Source organism: Phacochoerus africanus, chromosome 12 (genome assembly GCF_016906955.1).
Source record: "Phacochoerus africanus isolate WHEZ1 chromosome 12, ROS_Pafr_v1, whole genome shotgun sequence".
Lineage (NCBI taxonomy): Eukaryota > Metazoa > Chordata > Mammalia > Artiodactyla > Suidae > Phacochoerus > Phacochoerus africanus.
The window spans coordinates 11,678,840-11,699,646 of NC_062555.1; the positions used below are offsets into that span (position 1 = coordinate 11,678,840).

The 20,807-nt window shown below is 41.8% G+C and overlaps 1 protein-coding gene across 1 annotated transcript in view; it reads right to left on the bottom strand.

Moving 5' to 3' along the window:
• USH2A (usherin) overlaps positions 1 to 20,807 on the bottom strand; it is an 811,661-nt gene that overhangs the window by 323,256 nt on the left and 467,598 nt on the right. The window lies entirely within an intron of this gene.

Below are 20,807 nucleotides of genomic sequence, written 5' to 3' on the forward strand. Positions count from 1 at the left end.
AGTTCTTATCCTCAAGTAGCTTATGATAAGCCATGAGCGTGTAAGGTTCCCCCAAATATTTTATTTCTACCATATACTGAATTTTTGCTCTGGTGTGGAGGACCATGAAGTGACTGTTAGATTGCTTTGACCATTAAATAGCTGTAAACGAAGTTAGATTTCCTCCAAGACACGTGTGACATTGACCCTAAAACATGGTCCTATTTTGCCAGCAGATGAAACAAGATATTCACCTTCATGACATCCCAAGGTCTCATCTTCCACCATGACATTGGCCGCAAGGATTCAACGTATGAATTTGGGGAAGACACACAAACATTCCATCCATAGCAGAAAAGTGACTTGCGCAAGAGCATACAGCTAAGAGGTATTTTAATGGCTGTTTGAGTCCAGCAAACTGTTCCCAAATCCCGAACTTCTCTTATTTTAAGCAATGCCTTTAAGGTACCAGACTAAGATGGTACCTTAAAGATCCTCCTTAGCGCCCCCCTCCCTGGCACAGAAGATGGCTGGTCTCCTTTTGCCGCCCCTTCCCCATCTGTCCCCAGGAATCCCAAGAACCAATTGCTTTGAGGTGTGGAGAAATCTTATAGCTAGGAGGTTTGGAGTGAAATTGGACATTTTTGAAGTTTATTTACTAACGTTTTAAATTTTGTCATTTAAATTTTCTGGTGGTTTATTTGGAGGGTAAAGATTAGGAAAACGTATCTCTTTCTTCCTCTGTTTCACTTTCTCTGTTTAATCAGTTTTTGTTTTTTTTTTCCCCTCTTTTGTCAAGTCAACTTTGGCTCAGAGAATGCCCAGAAAGGCCTCCAGAGGAAAATAGCAAAACAAGATGCGTAGCTAGGGCTGTAGGTTTTACGGATCCGAGTTAAAGAAATGATGACATTTTCTCAAGGTTGTCACCAGGGTCACAGAGAAGTATTGAGGACAAATGCCCTGTCTAGGAAGAAAGCGTGTGCATAAAAAAAACATTTCATAAAAAAACAAAAAGCAATCACTTGCCTCTCAGCCCAGTGACACAATGAAATATTTGGAAGGATGTTGTTGAATAAACCCCACATCTGGGACAAGGTTCACTGTTGGTTTTACAGACACCTTTGGGTCTACATTTCTGAGGGTAACCCCAAACCTCGCCAACATTATCCTGGTGTGACAACGCCTCATTCAAAACCAGTGTAAATATTTGTCCAAAGGTACATGAAACCCAACTGGCAGATCTAGTTGTAGTAATTGTTCTTCATAAAATGGAAAACTGTCCCAATGTTCACTAAGACTGTCTTAATTAGAATGGAAAAAAGGCAAGAACATTCCTAGCTGCAGTTTATAATAAGAGTAATACAGAAAAGGGTGGCAGAGATGGGTCAAGGGCACCAGCATAAAAAGACACCTCTGAATACTAATTGCGTGGACCATGGTGAGCTATGAAAGATTCCACTTCACTTGAGCGTCCATAGGACCAAGGCGACACACCTCTGCCTTCATTTATCTTTGTGGCTGAAGATTCCAGAATTGCTGAACATGACTCTGCACGACAGTTTCAGGGAATCGGTAAACCCGGAAACATCAGACAGATGGATTTCATCCTCTGTTCATTTGGAAACACCCCAAAGCTGCAAATGATGCAGCTCACCGCTCTCGGAGAAAAAGAGGAATTTTGAATTTCATTACATACATGATTTGTCCAACTAGGAGGGGAACTGTCACTTCGTCAGACTAATTAGGGGCCCTGAAGTTGGTGGCCTTCATGTCCAGAAGAATTTTTCTTTCTTTCTTTCTTTTTTTCTAGTTGTTACATCTCAAGCCACCCACCAGATGTTACTCTTTGTCCTTACAGAGCTTTCCGAGATTTAGACACTCTAAGTCTTTGCTTTTGACATTTCAGTTCCTCTTAGTCTTCCCATTACTTTGAACGCCATCATATGCATCCAAATTAGTGTCTAGGCAGCATGGATAAAGTTCTTTTTCCTTGAGAATCCGATTACAGGAGCCCTCTGTGAAGAGTCTACCGTCAGTTGGAAAAACAATGTAAAATATATACAGAGAGTATCTGTGGAGTAAGCCTATTCCACTTTTAGTCAAAATAGTGTTCATCCACTTTATTTTAAATAATTCTCTAAAGAATTTCACCCTTGTAAAAGCAGGTATGCTCTGCAAGATTAATAGGAAACTTTATTATGATTGTTGTTATGTTGCTTTTCATGGCCACACCTGCAGCATATGAGGCCAGGGTTTGAATCGGAACTACATCTGCCAGCCTATGTCACAACCACAGCAACTCCAGAACCTTAACCCACTGAGCGAGCCCAGGGGTTGAACCTGCATCCTCATGGATACTAGTCAGGTTTGTAACCTGCTGAGCCACAATGGGAACTCCCTAGACAACTTTAATAATGAGTGGATTCAAGCCAGGTCAAAAACAGTCTCTTTAGAAAGGGTGCATCAAATATCTCCTTGTTGAATGTTTCTAATGAGAACAAGAGTAAATAAATTAAGAAAAGACTTAGGTAGTTAAGAAAATAAACTACAATAATTAAGAGCTGGAACTTTTTTTGGCCACACCCGCAGCTTGTGAAAATTCCTGGGCCAGTGATTGAACCCATGCCACCACAGCAACCCTAGTTGCTGCAGTGATGCTGGATCCTTAACCTAGTGCATCACAAGGGAACTCCCTCAGCCTCTTTCTTACGGTGCCACCGAATCTAGTATTTTGGGACCAAATTAAGAACCAAGAAATCAAGTGATCTTTGAATAGCTGACACATTTTTAGTTATTTAATAATGGAAGAACCAGAGAGGATTGGTTATAAAAGTTATCTTAACAATGGGATTGGATCTACTCTTCAAGCTGATTAATTAATTACTCAACTAATAACTAGATCTAGTCTTAAAACCCTCAGATTATACATATGGGGCATCCCTTGCCTCAATAGGCCTTTAATTTCACATTCTCTATTAGTAAGAATAAAACAATAGTCATCAGCAGGAAAAAAAAGCTGAAAGACTTGTAGGAAATGATTTCAGGTGATAAGTAATAGAGTTAGAATTAGAATCAGAATGAGACTCAGAATCCTCATCGTTTTGAGAATAAAAAGCAATGCTCATTTGACCACAATCATGATTAATACGTATATAATTTCATTTATCTGAAGACAGCCTATAATCAGAATATTAGTGAGGTATTTGTTTCTCGTTATTTACCTACACAAGCGCTAAACTGTGTGGCATCAGTATCAGAGAGTACAGAGAATTAATACCAAGGAATTTTGTCAGCTTTCAGTTTATGTACCCGGGGAATTCAGAAGTAGATAACAAGTGTATTAATATTAATAACGCTTCTTTAATGTATATGTTGCCCGAATGAGAATATCTATTTTTGAAGACTGGCATGGTAATCAACACATAGCTTTGCCTTGAAGAAGAAAGCATAGATCACCCCCAATTCCCAAGAACCTTCTATTAGTAATTTCAAAAATTTGGGGGTATATTGCATAAACATGACAGGATTCTCCTTCCCCTTAAAAGTTTAATTCAGGAGTTCCTGTTGTGGCTCAGTGGGTTAAGAACCTGACAGAATGTCTGGGAGGATGTGGATTCCATCCCTGGCATTGCTCAGGGGGTCAAGGATCAGGCGTTACCGAAAGCCATGGTGTATGTCTCAGGGGCGGCTTGGATCTCTAGTTGCTGTGGCTGTGGTGTAGGCTGGCAGCTGCAGCTACCATTCCACCCCTAGCCTGGAAACTTCCATATGCTGCAGGTGCAGGCATAAAAAGAAAAAAAATAATTCAAATTCTCCCAGTACTTCAGGAATCAGTAGCTATTAGAAGTGGGGTGCTGGCGTGTTGCTACGCAGTCTCGTCACATCTGGTGGGAGGCTATGCCTTTGCAAAGTGGCACACACTTACCAGTGACCAGCATTGTGTTACGTTCTTTGCATGCATTTACCGTTCATAATTCTCTCAGTGTCAAACTCATGAGGTACGTACTGCCACTTCTACCACTTTATGGAAAGACAAAAATGAGGCAAAGCATGCTTGACTGTATGACTTAATTTCTTAACTGGAACCCAGTCTGGTTTATTTCAGAACTCATGCTCATAATCACCAGGGTAATTTGCTTGTGTGTGAGTGTGTCCCTGTGTGTGGGAGTTACAGAAAAACAGAGGAGAGAGAGAATACGGTTCTTGTGTGATAATCTTTCTTACCCTGTACATAGTTTTTTCCTCCAAGCAACTTTTTTTTTTCTTCTTCTTCTTTTTACTGCTGCACCTGTGCCATACTGAAGTTCCTGGGCTAGGGATCGAACTGGAGTCGCAGCTGCAGGACTACACCACAGCCACAGAAACTCGGGATCTGAGTGGCATCTGCGACCTTCACCACAGCTTGTGGCAGCTCTGGATCCTTAACCCACTGAGTGAGGTCAGGGATTGAACCCATATCCCCATGGAGACAATGTCGGGTCCTCAACCCACTGAGCCACCATGGGAACTCGCAGTCAAGCAGCTTTTAATCTCATGTGTTCTCAGGAAATTAGAATTTACAAATGTTGTTATTATTATTATGACTATTATTTTGGCTAAGAAAGGAAGGACTGACAAAAAGTTTACGGTTAACTTTGATGACCAAGAAAGGTTCACTGATCTTATCGCCTAGCCACCTGAGATGAAATTTAGGTCTAATCCTTTCTGAGAACATTTCTCAAATCTATTTAAATCGTAAAGATCTCAGAACAGGCGGCATTCATTCACTGGTTCTCCAAGGACTGTGTTTGGCCATGTCACCATCACACAGAATAGCAGAAATTACTGTATGTTTTATTAACAACCTATTTTTGTCTCTCTTTTTTTTTTTAAATCTTAAACTCTAATTTAGTTGTTGTTCCCTTAGGTACAAAGTACACAGTTCATAATTCATTTGATATAAAATGTCAGCTTAGATTCTTGCCTGTCTTTGATAAAGGAGAAAAAAAAAACATGTACATTTCAATTTCCTCTTTGCCAGAACGATCAGGAACAACCCCCCGTTGGGCTTCTCAAAGACCTCTGTGTTAAATTAAACATCAAGATTCGAAAGTGTGGGGAAGGAGGTTTCGAGACAGCGAGTACAAATACAGGAGACAGAAGGAGACGGTGAAGCGTTTCCTCCCGGTGGAGTGATACTCCCGAGAGCATCTCTGATCCCTAAATTAGTGCTCACTCATAATTTAATGTACCACAACCCGTCCACTCTTCCCTTCCTTGCAGCTTTCAGAGGCAAGTGTTGGAAGCATCTAGGAGAACAAGCATTTAGATGTTTGGGGGTTGGTTTAATCTTCAGTCTAAATCAAGATAATGCATGTAGATGTTGTGGTTACTACACATCATGCTTCCTTTTTTTTTTTTTTTTTTTTTTTCCAATGGCTGCACCTTTGGCATATGAAAGCTCCCTGGCCAGGGGTCAAATCAGAGCTGCAGCTGCCGGCCACAGCCGCTTCCCATCCAAGCTGCATCTGTAACCTACAGCTGCAGCTTGTAGCAGCGCTGGATCCTTAACCCACGAAGGAGCCAGGAATGGAATCTGCATCCTCATGGACACTATGTTGGGCTCTTAAACCAAGGGGCCACAGTGGGAATAGCAGTGCTTTCTACTCTTTAAACAAACAGTCAGGCCCCTATTTCTGTGCCAGCTGAACTTCCCAGGGCATGATTCCCCTCCCTGCCAAACCCCACTGAGGATGGTTATGGGATCACAAACCACATATGTGTTCCCTTTCCAGAGGAACAAACTGAGACCTGGGAAGGAAGACCTCTCCGGAGGTCACATGATCAATAAATGGAAATGCTGGGGGTGGCGGGTGGTGGTGAAGTTCAAAGTCAGTCTGAGGGATACTGCAGTCAAGGTGCTTAACAAATGCGCAGTTGGAGACACATGCGTCCTTGATCAACAGAGTCAAACACACGAACAGGATTCAAGCCCTCTTTGATGGATATGCTCTCAACCTCAGACGGTGAGGAGGAAAGCGGTCCTCCTTTCTGGTGACCCCAGAAGGGACAGATGGCTATGCCTGTCACTCTCCAGGGAACCACTGCCCTGCAAGCTCACGGTTCACACACCTGCGTTCTCCACTCTCCCACGTGGGACCAAGTGTCCTCATCCGACTGATGTCCATCAAAAATTGTTTTCGTCTGGGGACGAAAGGATCCATCCGTCATTCATTCATTCCTTTTTTTTTTTTTTAACAGATAGTTTTCTTGTTCTCTTTCAAGGAATCTTTAAAATTTGCCCAAAATTAACGTTATTAGATAAATCAAGACGCTCTTTACAGGAGTGCAAATTATGTACAGTCAGAAGATCACATCTCTTCCTTTCCCGTGATATATCGAAATTCAAGTTGAACACAGGGCCAAAGAGAAGACAGTGTCGTCGGTAGCAAAAATGACACCATTTTGAACATGCTCGTGTTTGGGTAAACGTATTTGCACAGGGTTCTAATGAGATCCCTGTTGTCCACCCACACAAACGCCTCAGCAACAGCTTCAGCTAAATCTGAAATTTTAAATTTTCTATTATATGCCAAAGAAAGACGTGTACACTATAATTCATGTGACGTGGGAGCTAAAAATTCAGAAAAATCATCAGAAAAGTTAAATGAGTCTTTACTCCTCCATAGATAAATATGAGGTTATGTTAATAGTCTCCTTTACTAACTAGAGTTTATCTTAGGTATAAATTCATGGTGAGGATAAAAGAAGTTAGTCGAAATACTTGGTGGGCCATAAGTATTACTATTCACATGCTGGGAAAGGATGGTCCCAAGGCCTGTACTGGCCGTCTGCACACAGAACGTGGACTCCATAATATTGTTTCTGCTTCGTGCTTCTTTGTAAGGCTATCAAAATATCTGTTTTAACTGAATTTCTTTCTTCGCCTTCGATGGTCACTTTAAGACTGTGGGTCATGAAGCTGAGGGAGAACAGCCCTCTGGTTCCTGGGCAACGCGTTTTGAACACCTGATGTTTCGAGCAAACAATACCGTGGAAATTATATCCGGCATCCCTGTAGAATCAAGTCACATTTCCAGACTCTTGCTGACTCTCGGGGCTTGGGATCTGTGCTACTGCCAGTCAAAGAAGCTATGAAGGGTCAGGGGAAAGTGTTGCAAGTAAGTAAGAGAGCAATGGTTTCAGAACCGGGTTTCTGCAACCCGTCTCTAGATTCGAATACAGTTTCTGCCATTTACTAGTTGCATGACCTTAAGGAACTTTTGCAAGCCAATCGCTTTCCCTCAGCTTCCTCATGCATAAACAGGGATAATAATGGCTTTTTGTAGAATTTGCAAGACATAGATGAGCTAATATATGTAAAACAATACCTGCACATAGCAAGTGCTATCTAAGTGTAAATAATCACTACATCCAAGAAAATTATTTTTATCAAAAAAAGATGAAATATCTTGGAGTTCCTGTTGTGGCTCAGTGGTTAACGAATCCGATGAGGAACCATGAGGTTGCGGGTTCGATCCCTGGCCTGCTCAGTGCATTAGGGATCCGGTGTTGCCCTGAGCTGTGGTGTAGTTTGCAGATGTGGCTCAGATCCCATGTTGCTGTGGCTGTGGTGTAGGCCGGGGGCTACAGCTCCGATTCGACTCCTAGCCTGGGAACCTCCATATGCCGCGGGAGCGGCCCAAGAAAGGCAAAAAGACAAAAAAAGACAAAAAAAAAGATGAACTATCTTAATTGTTCTCCAGGCACCTGAAAAATGACTTCAGGGGTTGTGTTAGTGACTTTCTTGAAGGAAAAAATCTTAAGTAGGAGGTCTGATAACCAGCAAACCCTGGATAAAGATGTAACGGACCTGAGGAAACACAGCTCAAAGTCCCACAGAGGAGGCGCAGCCCCCGACACTCATCAGAGAAAACGCCCCAGAGGGAGGAGAGTCACGCGGACCCCTCCTTACGACAGATGTGCTGTGAGGAGACTGAAGAGCAGGGGAAGGCCAGCTGCCTGTGTCTTCACAGTAGGGCTGATGAGAACCCCTCAGTGCACAAAACGCCACACGGCTTTTGGGCCACAGATAGGACCCAGCACCTGGCACTGGTTTTCTGTGGTACCTCTTCCTGCTCCCTTCAGGGAGACGGGGGGCAATAGGCCAGCACCCCCCCGCCCCCCAACCCCATTAGAAAAGCCTCTGGTCCTGAAACATGGAACTTTCCAGAGTCAAAGACAGGTTGAGGGTCAGGGTCTGTTCCACCCTGGCTAATCCGGAGACTCTGTGCCAAATTAGAAGTGTGCCATGGAGTCGCAGATGAAGTAGTATTTTTTATGTGAAGATATTTTAAAGGTGACCCAGTGCGGTGGTTTTCAAACTCAGGCATGCGAACAACCCGAGGTGGGGGCCCCTCCTAAAATGCAGACTGGCCCCACCCTAAGAATTTCTGATTCAGTAGGTTGAAGGCAGGGCTCCAGATCTGCATTTGAAACAAGTTCCCAGGAAACGCTGCTGGTCCTACTCCTGGTCTGGGATCACGACGCGGGAACCACTGATCGAGGTCAAGTCCGCCGCTTCCGAGATGAGAAGCCTGCATCTTAGCCCAGTGAAGTTTCTTCAATCAGCCCAAAGAGCCAATGGGGGAAAGAAGTGTTGCTAGAGCTGAGAGCAGAAGAGAAGGGTCTAGAAGATGGTCCAAGGAAGAGGCTCAGAGGGCACCTTCAGCGTGGGGTCAGCAGTTTGGTCACCCAAGGTCACCATTTCCTATCAGGTTTGCTTTCTGAGGTCTCCACACTGGAGCTCAAACAAAAGCAAACACTTAGGTATGATTTTCAAGAAGTTATATGGCCTCTCTAAAGCTCACTGCTGTTTTTTCTTTCAAACATCGTTTAGTTTAAACTCTTTTATTTTCAAGTGGCAGAAAACCTAGCACACACAGGCTTACGTAGTAAAAGAGGTTGGCTTCCATAACAGACCAATCCAGGCAAAAAGACGATTTTAGGCAGAGCTGGATTCACGGGATCAAATGACCTCACCAGAATCCAGTCTACCTCGCTCTCTCAGATCTGCTTGGCTTTCTTCCATGTGGGTGACCTTCTCAGACCCTTTGAAGGGCACTACGATTTGGCCAGATTCAACTGAATTCCAAGTTAAAGCCCAGAGCATGACCTGTGCTTCCGTTGGCTACACGGCATCTCGTTGACTCTGACTGGAATATCTACAATTCCTGAAGAAACTTCTGTGGTCAGGAGGCTGCAGTGCTCTGAGCCTGGGAGGGTCCAGGTGCCCAGAGGGAAACTGGACCAAGGCAGTCAGAGGGCAATGGAAAGGGTGATGGCCCGTTGGATGCAAAGATAACACAAGACGACTGTCACCCACTGGGTGCAGGAGGGCAAGTTCACTGATTTACTAGAATGTGCTTTAGAGCCAAGGTGAATAAGGAGAGGGATGAGGGAGGGAGGGAGAGACGGAATGAAGGAGGGAACGAAGGAAAAGAAGAAAAGGAAAGGCAGGAAGGAAAGAAGGATGGAGGGAGGGACGGAGGGAGGGAGGAAGGGATGGAGGAAAGAAGGAGGAAAAGAAGGATGGAGGGAAGGAGACAGAGAGAAAGAGAAAGGCAATCAACCACGAGCCCTCCGTCCATCACTGCTGCTCCTTTCATTCTGTCCTCACCATGAATTTATACTTGGAGCAGATAAGCATGATACACGCATATGAAATATTGAGACAAAAATGCAAGATGGTATAAGTTCTAAAATGATCATCAAAGTGAAAAGAGAAAGAATGCTCTCAAAAACTATGCAGTAGCTACCCTCACATTTCTACTTTCATTCATCCCAATTAATTAATGCTCCCGAACAGCACAGTGGCTCTTTGCCCACTGTTGTCACAATATATTCTTAATTAAGTTTCTGCAGAATCTTTAGACTCTGGGTGAGTCGTGTCTCTTTATAGAAATACAGTAAGGGTCTTCTCAAAGTTCTTCATGAAAAGAGATTGAAAAAAGGATCTCCTAAGGACGTAACACGTATTAAGAACTTGTCTCATTTTTGTACCAGATTTATGCAGACAGGTAAATGCTCACAGAATTTTATGCAAGTGAGACATAGAGTCCATCTTTGATAACAAAAGAAAAAGGAAAGAATAAGAAATTATTTTTTTAAAAAATAAAGCAAGCATTTCTTCAGGGCACTATGAGAATTCAAATGAAACTTCAAGATGCTTTCAAACTGCACAGCCAGTCAGCCACACATGATTTTTTTTAACCTTAAAGTTATAGATAAACCTTTATTCTAAGATAAAAAAAACAGAAAGGGGAATTGCACTTCTTCTTTTTAAAAATGTAACTTTTCAATATCAATGGAACTTAAAGGGACCATATTTCCTACCCCTCTCCCCTGGTAAAGTAGGAGAAGTGTGATTAATTTTTTTTTTTTAGGGGGTCTCTCTCTTGCCCCAGGATGCTCTAAAGATGGTACTTAATTGTGTGTGTGGGCCTGTGTGTTTCTACACAAACCACAGGAGAGTATGCAAATGTGGGAAGCTGGCAGCCCTTTGCTGGAGGCTTCTTGAGTCCATGGTAAGCACACTTCAAAGTTCCCTCCTGTCTTCTTCACAGCTCAGAAGTTAGTCTCTTTCTAAAGTGTTTTTATAAGCAGGAAGTTCATTGTCAAGATGGTGAATATGAAAATTTCCCAAGTTATAAAATAGAAATGTATCCTTCCTTCTCGTTGGCTTAGGTAATTTTACAAACACAAACATACAGAGCAGGATAAATAAACTATCGATTCTAAGAAGGTGAAGGGAAGGTTTTTCATAAAGGGATTGAGAGCGTGTTTCAGACAGTCATAAATGCCTCGGTTTTATTCTCATAACGTACTGGGGAGAAAGCGCTGGTTAACCTAAATGGCCCTCTGTGTGTTGCCAGAGCATACCATTTATTTTATTAAGAATTTAAATACTTTTTATTCATTAAATTTGCCTACCTTATTACTCTGAATGGGTTGATTTTTCCAGGGGAAAAATAGCAGCGCATTTGGAAGACATACACAGAAGTAAACCATTGTGTGCAGCTATTCTAAAGATTCATATGAACTGGATGCAATACAAATCCTGGAGCCTTTAATATGCGGAAGGTAAAGATGAACAATGTGTTTATGCAGGACAATGCTGTTGTTTTAAAGGATGCTATTCCTCCCGATTGATCCTATATCTTCACTGTGGCTTTCACATCGTAAAAGGCAGCCAAACTCATCTTTCCTTCTACCCTCTGAATAAGGTAATGTACCATCTTAGTCTTTTTTCTAGCCTGCAGCTTTTTTTTTTTTTTTAATTTAGAGTCTTTTGCATTCTTTCCATTTTTAAGTATCTTGTGGCCACTTGCACCTTGAAGCTTCAACTTACATCTTGCAAATAATTTCAAGGGGATTTATAGCAGATAAAAAATGGAAAACACATGCTGGTGGAATATATATTTGTATACGGCAAGCTAACTTTTACATTTTTTAAGAATATTAATTTCATAAAAAAACAACAAAATAATAGCATCTTGACATTGTACTGAATAGATTTTTTTTTTTTTTTAGGGCCGCACCTGCAGCTTGTGGAGGTTCCCAGGCTAGGGGTCTAATCGGAGCTACGTTTGCCCACCTACATGCCACAGCCACAGCAACACCAGATCCAGGTTGTGTCTGAGACCTATACCACAGCTCGCAGCAATGCCAGATCCTTAACCCACTGAGCGAGGCCAGGGATTGAACCCGCAACCTTACGGTTCCTAGATTCGTTTCCACTGCACCACCATGGGAACTCCTGCACTGAATAGATTTTTAAATATTTTACAATTCTCATTGTTATAGCTCCTGGAAGTATAAAATAAAATGAAGCTTGAATGTGCAAACATTATTATTATTATTATTATTATTATTATTATTATTATTATTATTATTTTATCGATTTCTGCTCTTTGAGCTTTTTTTTTTTTTTTTCTTTTTAGGGCTGCACCTGCAGCATATTGCAGTTCCCAGGGTAGGAGTCAAATTGGAACTGCAGCTGCCAGCCTATGCCACAGCCACAGCCAAGCCAGACAAGCCACATCTGTGACCTACACCACAGTTCACGGCATTGCCAGATCCTTAACCCACTGAGCGAGGCCAGGGATGGAACTTGCATCCTCAGGGATTCTAGTCAGGCTCGCTACTGCTGAGCCACATCAGGAAATCCCATGCTTTTCGAGCTTCTAGCCATTCCAAATTCCCTCGGCCATCCTGTCCTAAGATGGTATGCTTGGTCCATAGCACTGCCTACAGCCCACTCCTCTTAGTCTTAGGGTTTTCCAGTGAGATGAGGAAAAAGGAAAGAAAATGCAGTTCTTTTCTAGAGAAACTGAAGGAGAAAAATAAGTTCACCACGCAAGTCAAGCCAAAAGTCTCAGACTCAGTTCCTAATCAATTGAAGGCTATAATAAATGATTGATTGTTTCTTTTTTTCTTTCTAAGGCGGAGCTATTGTACCACTTAACCTGAGAGAAGAAGGATTTGATAGCATGGTCCCGCCCCTCCTAGAGCAGGTCATCATTCTGCTTCCTTTAAAACATTTCCTTTTCCTTCTGGTAGAAGGCCCTCTCTTGACCCACATACTCTTCACTGACTTGCTAGAGTAATACAAAACCACTTCCATTTTTCAGTAACATACCAAGATGGACTGTCCACCATTCTAGTCCAAAGGCAAAATTTTTTTGTGGCCACCAGTAGACTTAGTTGTATTTTCCCAAACTGGTAACTCCTATAATCGTAAGAAATAATAAAGCAAGTTGTATTAAATTGGCTAAGTTTTGAGGTGATTTGGGTGCATGGTAATAGATTACAGAAAGAGAATGCCAGTCTCTTAAAATCTAAAAAGAAAAAAAAAAGTAATTCTATAGTTCGATCTATGAAAAATCAATGGGTAACATTCTTTGAGCAATATTACTGGGTAAAAAATTATAATGTTGTATTTTAAAAAGCAAACATATTATTCTTTGAGCAATATTATTGGGCAAAAATTATGCTGTATTTTAAAAAGCACAAATTATGTTGTATTTTAAAAAACATTTCATTTAGTTATTCCAAAGTGCACTGTCTGAATAACTACCATGCTTTTGCATTGTGAAAAATGAAAGAGACTTTCAATTCCGAGATTTAACTTTTTAAAAAATATGTATTCGAGGAAAGTTAGAAGAAGGTGAAAAAAACATTTGGCAAAGAATTAAAATTCCTCTCTTTGGGTTAGCCTTAACAAAGGTAAAAAAGCATCTATTTATGAATAAAAATATACATTATCATGGAAATGAAACAATCACCACAATTGCATTTAACAAGTGGCTCAGTATGAATACAGAAGAGAAATCTATTAAGGAAAAACGTGCTCTTTTTCTGCCCATTGAAATCCCAAGATAAGCAGGGAGAGTTTGATGTACAAATCATCTGAATATTATGATCTGGAGGTCATGGAGGGAGATATTTAAATTATTCCCTTTTAATTATTTAAAAGGGAAATCACGTCTCATCCTTCCTGCTTCTTCATCCAATCCCCGTCACAACCCTCCCTGAGCAGGGCTACTGGCCAGGCCGTATTATGTCCACCCTTGAAGGGGTACAGGTAGGAAGGGACAGAGATGCAGCAGGACAAGGCCAGCCTCGTCTCCCCAGCATGTGTGAAAGATTCTAATTTTGACTCGCCCTCTCTCACGGGCATTATCCAGCCTTCAAAGGTAAAGGGTTCCGTACAGCCAACTCCAATGTATATGGAGGGGTGAGGGGTTTCCCTGTGCTACTAAGCAAAGCTTTGGACACCAGCCGGGAGTCCAACAATTCAACTCAAGACTGGACACTCTCTACCTGGAGAAAGCATCAGATTCCCCAGGGGAAGGTTTCAGTCCCACATGCTGTCCACTTCCAGGCCCCCTGTCCACCACGCCACCCCAATGCCATTCACAAGACTAGATTGCTACCGGTGCTTCTGTCTAAATGGGGGGTTCCAAGGAGCCCCTCCACTCTGGATGCTGCTAGCAAGTCCAGGGGGTTACCTGTGCTTCTGACCAACGGGCTATACATCAGACGTTCCCACAAGCCCCTTTTTGGGTTCTCTTACTTCACTGCAATGGCTCACAGAACTCAGAGAATCCATTAACTTACTAAGTCACTGATGAATTACAAAGGCTGTAACTCAAGAATAGCCAGATGGAAGACATGCACAGGGCAAGGAATGTGGGAAGGGCACGGAGCTTCTGTTTCCTATCTGAACTTACCTGTCTCCCCAGTATCCATGTGTTTACCAGTCTGCAAGCTCTCCAAACCCCATCCTTTTGGGTTTTTATGGAGGCTTCATTACAGAGGCATGATCCATTGACTCACTGGCCATTTGTGCCTGAAATCAATCTCAAATTCCTTCCTGTTCCCAGGAGATCAGGAGTGGGTGGGATTGCAAATTCCAACCTTCTCATCACCTGGTTGGCTTTCCCAGCAGCTCCCTCCTTGGGTGTTTCCAAAAGTCATCTCAGCAACATAACAAAAGACTGTTAAATAGCTCCCTTTGCTTAGGAAATTCCAAAGGGCTTAGGAGCTCTGTGCCAGATACTGGGACAAAGATTACCTATATATTTCTTTCTTTTTTCCTTTTTTTTTGGCTTTTTTAGGGACAGACCTGCTGCATATGGATGTTCCCAGGCTAGGAGTCAAATCTGAGCTGTGGCTGCAAGGCTACACCACAGCCACAGCAACGCCAGATCTGAGCTGTGACTATGAAGTACACCCCAGCTTGCAGCAACTCGGGATCCATAACCCACTGATCAGGGCCAGGGGTTGAACCCACATCCTCATGGATACTAGGTGGGTTTGTTACCTGCTGAGCCACAGTGGGAACTCCTATATATTTCTTATTTTAAATCACAGTATTGCAAGTTTCCAGGAATGAGTCTTAGTAAAAAAAAAAAAAAAAAAAAAAAAAAAAAAAACAGAACAAAGAAAATAGCAAGCACCAAATGTTTATCAAGACAGGCACTGTGCTAAGCATGTTACCTACACGTATATTGTTTAACCCTCTGTCAGGTGGTAATTATCATCAGGCCAGTTTAACAGAAGAACAAACTGAGGCTCAGATATGTCTGTGGATTTGCTCATTGTCATTCAGCCAGTGAGCAAACTAAAGGGAGTCAAATCTAGGTGTGTAGGATTCCAAAATCTACACCTTTACAATGTGCCTCAGTGTTCATTCCAGATGGATTTCAATCCTGTTCTTTCACTGATGTTTTAAGTTGCGGGGAGGTCAAGACAAAGAAAGGCAATCTAAAATAAATTGCAGAATGAACCACTCCAAACCACTTGCCTTTCTCAATGTTTGCTTTTCTAATATCACACCTTTGGAAAAGGAATCCATTCCTCAAGCCCCGTATTTTTCGTAGGTTTGTAGATGATAATAATCCTCATCACTTTTAACATCTAAAGGACAAATTATTTACTGTCATGGAAAACTGGATCAAATTCGCAAACTAAGGTAGCTCCGCGTTCCTTTTACTGTTACAATAAAGCAGTTCAGAAGAAGATAGGTAGAACAAAATTATTTCTTTTGGAAAAAACAGAAAACTTTCATAAAAAATCTGTTTCTAGCGCGTCAGTATGGAATTTGTCACTAATCATTTTAAACTATGCCCTTTTATGCTCCTTCTGTCTCTTTTAGCTTTCTGAGTAGCTCTTTGATGTAACAAAGACAGTTTCAGACAAGATTTCAGTTCATCTGGAAAAAAAAGGTTTCAGTCTAGAGGCAAAATGCAGTGTATTTAAAATTTATATACTCGATAATGCCTTTGTTCTGAACTTGAAGATCCTGCAAAACTTCTAAGCTTCTTTGCCTTCCTCCTCTAAGCTCATTTGTTCTTCCGTGGCTTATTGTCTTGAGACTTTAACCGGTGGTTCCATGGCTTAACTACATGCAGAGTCATGGCTGACCCTTTCTGATCAATTGCCAATCCATACAGGTTTGACTGATAAAAGAGCCAATTAGATTTAAGCAAATTAAGGGACATCACCAATGTCAACCACTTATTAAACTGAATGCTGAATTCCATGCATACAAAACACTAATGCACCGAGCCCCATTAAGAGTTGAAACCCTAACCCCATTAGTAACTCCGGACCTTGAAGGGACAAAGGTCATAAGTAAGTTTCATATTTATGGATGAACATTTGGATTCTGTTTTTATTTCTTTCCTTCTTTCCTAGAACTCTTGAACTTGTACTATAATGCTAGTCAAGAGCTCAGATTAAGTACACGCTTTATTTCTGAGAGTATCTTAGTGGTAACGCTGAGCATTAGGTTTTTACAAACAACCTAAAAATACAGTAACGGTGGGAAATACAAAAGCCTGAGTTTATCATATTGTTTAATCATGTTTTTCTTTTCTTTGGTCAAAGTTAAAAGTTTTATTTTTTTCATAAGATTTTTATTAAATAACAGTAATGAAACAGGAAGATCTGATAGAAATAAAAAGGGTTTGAAATTAGATGTTATTTGATGTTTTTCCCCCCCAGCTTTATTTCGATATAATTGGCATACTCAAAACTGCACATTAATCATAATTTTTCTCATTAGAAAAAAAAAGAGAAACTTAGCATCAAATAGGTTATTTCATAACCATTAAGGAAAAGAGAATGTATGGGGGTAAAATGCCCCCTAACCTCTCCATTTGTAAGAAGCTTTTGGAGGAAAGAGCTCTCTTCAGGAGGCCCCTTTTGTCTGGTCACTCACTTTAAACCAGGCTCCCCAGTGCTCTACTCATCTCAGGCCCTAGTGCACTTTCAGATCCTTTTTTTTTTTTTTTCTTTTATGGCCTTACCTGTGGCATATGGAAGTTCTCAGGCTAGGGGTCCCATCGGATCTGCAGCTACCAGCCTACAGCACAGCCACAGCAACACCAGATCCGAGCCGAATCTGTGACCTACGCCACAGCTCCCGGCAATGCCCACTTGACCCTCTGAGCGAGGCCAGGGATCAAATCCACGTCCTCACCCTCACTGACACTGCGCTGGGTTCTTAACCCGCGGAGCCAAAATGGGAACTCCCCTTTCACATCTTTGGATCACACAGTATCTTGTGTAACAGGTTGGTTTTTTTCCTGTAGATCAAAGATGTAGAGATGAAGAATAAGAAGTTGACAGGTGATCGGGTGACCTCTTCCCTTGCTTCCCCTTCGGTCATCTCCTGACCAAACTGTGTGAGCAGGAACATCTAAAGCAAGATCACAAGGAGTCCACAAGCCTGCACACAGCGGGGGATGAGGACAACCCTGAACCCCCGGCTCGATGAGTAACTGTGGTTGCTTTCCTTTTATACCTTTAAAAACTTTCAAGGCCACGCAGAACCTTCAGAGGTGGTTTTTAGGGGACACTGAGCCCCCCATCGCCCCAGCTGGCCAGCCTTCTGATGACAAGCACACTTTCCTCTCTACCAACATTGGCCTCTCTTGAGTATGGAGCCGTGAGCAGCCTGACCCGAGTTCAGCATCATCTTCCAAATTCCTGCATGGACCATCGTCTTCTACCCTAAGTTTCCTTAGGCGAAGGAACTACCGCACACAAGGACCCAGAGGGATGAGTGAGTGAGATCTGAGAATATTCCTTACTTCCAGTACTGCCACTCTCCTTACCATCTGGACCCCCAATCGCATCTGTATGACCACAACCTTCTTGCACTGGACCACAGGGGACAGAAGAGGTCACACTGTCCCAGCTGGCTACAATATATGGTTGCCCCGGCAGAAGAGGAAGCCTGAGTCGTCCCGAGCACTGATCAGCTTACACCTCAAAACTGGTAATTAAGCGAGCCCGACTGATTTATTTATTTATTCATTCACTCACCGATTATTCATTATGCACCTTACCATGTGTCAGGTTTGGTCTAGGCACTGATGATACAAATGTGAAAAAGAAAGGGTCCCTGCTGTGCAGGGTCTTATCACCCGTGATTGTGACACCGTCAGATGAGACAGGCAATTTCCTCATAATGGGACTCGACTCTGGGATACAGACAGGCTCTATCTCAGCTTTGGTTGGTAAAAGAGGACTTTCTGATGGATCAACTTCCAAGCTGCACCCTACAAAATGAGCAGGACTCGGCCAGAGCAAGGGGGTAAAGGGGAGTTTCCAGAGCACATTTGATAGCAAACACTGGATAAAGAAAAAAAAAAAAAATTCGCATCTCTGTTTTGCCCGAACTTTCTATTCTTATATTTTCAAAGTTATTGTTACAAATCTCGCATAATACAGCATTGAAAGAAGGAATTTAATATCACCATAAAAGAGATCTAATATTGAAATCAAGGAAACGACAATAATGATAACGATCCAAACATAATGGAAAAGGAAACAGCATAGAGAACCTTCTCTGCCTGTAAGTTGCTTCACTTCTAGACACCGGTTCATTTATTATTCATTTCGGTATGAAACACAGTTCACTGGACAAAGGCATGGAAGATTTCTTTAATAACTCTCTGTCCTAATTTAATTCTACTTAAACACACATATTCTAGTGAATGCCACATGCTTTTCAGCATGATTTTATGTGTAAATCAGGATAATATGTTTTCAGATCATTAAGTAAAAGGAAGCATGAACTAAAACCTATTTAATCAATGAGGTATCACCTTTAAACTGCCACAAGGTCATAAAAAAGATCATTTCAAAGCTATAAGTTTCCTAATTGTAATCAACAACAATCTAATGATGAAAGAAGTTTGTCCTAATGGCTGTAATAAACTTGAGGAGTCACGGTCTGTCTTTGAAGACATTTTCCTCTTCTTTTTGGTGAAGGGACATTTCCCAAAGTCTGGATTTCTGAGTGCATGAAGTGAATAAAGCCCATGCGCCCAGGGAGTGTGGGCTTCTAGAACATCACGGCAATGACCTGGACAAGCCTCTCGAGCAGAAATGAAGACAAGATCCACAGCTGACTCCGGTCTGACTGCGCCACCAAAAAACAATATTTCGTTTCCTCCTGTTTGCATAGTACGAAGCCTTCTACTCTCCCACTGACAGATATAGGCACAGCTGAGGGAGCAACGGGAGCTTGCTCTATTTAACCAAATCGCAGATATGCACGCACTGCATTATAAATTATTTGACCATACACTCCTAAACATACGGGCAATGAATTTAATTAATCCCTTTATGAATACAGTGCAAATTGCTATATATAACCAACCAGCTAAATCAATGTAAATGTCAAAAAACGAACCTGTGACTCCTCCAATGTTCCACATATTCTGTTAAGAAAATGTTACTGAAAAATCTCCATTAAAGCACTAATGACTCTTTATTATCTACATGTGAATGAAGGGAATTAAATGCTGAAGGTATAGTCATCGCAGGTTTTTTTGATCCCTTCCAGTGGACGGGGTTAGAGTGAAAAAGGAAGATATGAATACCTAAGCTTTCTTTTGTTTTGGTTTCAGTTTTTAGTCTGAATGCTTTTTTTTTCTTTCTTTCTTTCTTTCTTTTTTTTTTTTTTTGACCATGCCCACCACATGCAGAAGTTCCAGGGTCAGGAAGCACACCTGAGCTACAGCAGTGACAATGCCAGATCCTTCATCACCAGGCCACCAGGGAACTCTGTTGGTCTCAGTCCTTAAAGAGGCACCAACCTGGATTTAATTTTCTATTGTAAGTTCATAAAATATGCAATTGAGTTGATCAGCTCTAAACATTTCTTTTAAGCATTCCTTTCTTATGCAATGTGGCTTCTGCCATTTAGAGTTTCTAGTGTTTTCATGAACATCCACTCATATGTTGTCATGAAAGGTACATAACAGTGAGTAGTTTTTATGACACAGCAAGCAGTGAATTTTCCCTTGAAGAGGGGTTCCAAATTGTAGATCAACCCTTATTTTCCTCTGGTAATAAGATCTTTGTTGCTCTTATTTATTTTATTTTATTTTATTTTATTTTTGTCTTTTTAGGGCCCCACTCCCAAGCTAGGGGTCCAATTGGAGCTACAGCTGCCGGCATACACCACAGTCACAGCAGCTTGGGATCTGAGCCACATCCACAACCTACACCACGGCTCAAGGCAATGCTGGATCCTTAACCCACTGAGCGAGGTCAGGGATCGAACTAGCCTCCTCATGGATGCTAGTCGGGTTCGTTAACCACTGAGCCACACAGGAACTCCTGTGGCTCTTATTTATACCCTTTGTGACCAGACAGGAACTTCTGTAGCTTGTTGCCCTAAATAAGACAGTGAGATCACCCGCCCACCCGTAACACACCAATGCCTGAAGCTGGGCTACAAGCAGATGCTGAGTGTCCTGGGGTCCTTTTCCTTTAGTATTTTCAGAAAACATACATTTCTAAACATTCAGTTGAGAACCATACTGTCGTTATTTTGAGGTGTGATTTCTCTTCCGAGGCTGTACATATCAATCTCAGGGAGGGTTTTGGTCTTAGCAGTTAGTTCCCACAAACAGTGAAAACCAAAGTGGACTTGATTGCAGATAACAGTAATAATTCTAAATCGTTGAGTCAGTCTGTTTTTATAGAAAGGTTTAAAAATAGCCAGATTGTGTCACATTCTACATATGAAAGTGACGGCTATTGAGCTCTAAGCGTTAGGACCTGGAATTTAAAGGTATTTTTCTAGTGGTGTGAATAGAGTTTTCCTATTCAACTGCCCCTCCTTTGTTCGTCAGATGAATGTCTGAGATACACATGTAAACCAGTCTCAGAAAAACACAGGACAAACAACCACTTGTAGGAGAAAACTAAAGCTCAAATTGAAAATATAAATTTTGACTCTCAATGAAGTCTCAGACAAA